Here is a 1,830-nt window from a genome sequence, read left to right on the forward strand (position 1 = left end):
GTGTTGTTGTAGGATCTGTATGACAAGGCCTAGAAAAATACTCGGGCTCTTCAGAAGCATAGTGGAGCCGCACAACGGGTAGCGCAACTGGAGCAAGAGTGTCGTCGTCTTACAGATTCCTTGAAAGTTCATGAGGAGGCCGCTAAATCTTTTGCAATTGAAAGGAATGATCATGAAGTCCTTCAGGAGCGGTTGGAGAATCACTATAGATCTTTGAACCAGAGATATCACGGTGAGTACTCATAGTTGTTGAGTATGTTCAATCGTAGTCATGGATTCTTCTCTGATTTGTGTGTTGCTTGACGTAGAGCTCAAAGGCAAGGAGGCCGCTGCGAGTATCCAACTACTTACTAGAGGAATGCTCATGACCGGGTAGCCGATGAGGCTGTCCGCCTTAGGGCATCACTGGCTGAAACTCAAACAGCCTATGATCGCGAGAGGGGTAGAAAGGATCGGATGGGAGTGATGCTGGTGTTGGCTATGGTGTCCTGTAGAGGTCATGCTAGAACTGTGGAGAGGCTAGAAAGTGATCTCCAAGAGTTGACTAGTGCTGCTCAGGACGCAATCAACGCCATTGCTCCACCTGAAGATGATGTTGAGCCTCACTCTCTAGTCGAGAGACTAAGAGCTGCCCCGGGTGGAGTTGCTGGACTGTGTAAGATTGTCTGCAAGCAAGTCCTTGTAGTGGTCAAGTTGTATTACCCGAGCACAAACTTGTCAGCGGCTGGATACGGAATTGCCCGAAACTGCACAGAGGATGCCTATGTGCAATATCTTGAGTAGGCTGAGCCCATTCCAGCAAGGATGACCGAGTTCATATCTTTGGAAGAAACCTAGTCATTTGGACTCGTGTTGTATTTTTTGCCGAACACTTGTGGCTATACTCGAACTCAGTCATGTAAATCTTGCTTTGAGAAATTTAAATTATGATATGATGATCTATGTTGCTTGACCTCGTAGTCAGGAAAACAAATCCGAGTAACCAAGTAGTCGTAGTATCCGGTGTGGTCTTCAATTATTTGAGTTGTTGGTGAGAGTACTGTAGCAATTATTGCTTTGGACTTGAGAGGGTGCATGGGTACGCTATTCACCTTTGTCTGTTATGCTCAGTGTGGTCACATGCGTGGAGTTAAGCTGTCTGTCTAACCCTTGTCTGTGTCTCGTGCTCAAGCGGGTAGTAATTGCGAGTAGTTGGTAGTTGCAGCCCTTCGGCTATAAATGAGCCCCTGGGTACTCGACCAAGGTCATGCCCTTCAGTATAGCGATGGCTTGCTTCAGGTTACTGTTGTTTGATAGTAGAGAGCTTCCAATGAGCACCTCGGTGCTAAAAGATTCCTCGTAGATTAGAGCCACCTTCCCTCCATAGACTCTGACGCTCATAGGGATAACCGTGATGCTAGAAGAATCCTCGAAGGAGGGTTTGCAGCGTGCCTCATCTAGTAACTCGCGATCTAGTTCAGTCCACGCTGGAACTTGTGGGTGAAGGATCATGAGCTCCGTGATCTTTATCCAACTCCCTGATTAGAGGTGGAGGTGTGGCGTGTGGTAAGGACCTGTGCGCTAAAACTGTCTAGGGAGCAGCTTCGGGGAGTGTACTTCATCTTCCTGGTGCTTTTCTTCTTGATCTTGCGTCGGCTATTCATCCTGTCACCGTCGAGGGAGCGGCGGTGAAAGGAGTACCTAGCTTCCGGTTGTCACAGGGAGGGATCAGGGTACAACCACCTATTGCGCAGCTTCCTTGTGTGCAGGTCCTGCCTTTTGACACTGCTTGCACCTTGGTAGTCGGGTAGTTGCCAGGCTCGTGTATCCTTGTGATATAGTAAAAGTCTA

The sequence above is a fragment of the Setaria italica genome, chromosome IX, assembly GCF_000263155.2.
Source record: "Setaria italica strain Yugu1 chromosome IX, Setaria_italica_v2.0, whole genome shotgun sequence".
NCBI lineage: Eukaryota > Viridiplantae > Streptophyta > Magnoliopsida > Poales > Poaceae > Setaria > Setaria italica.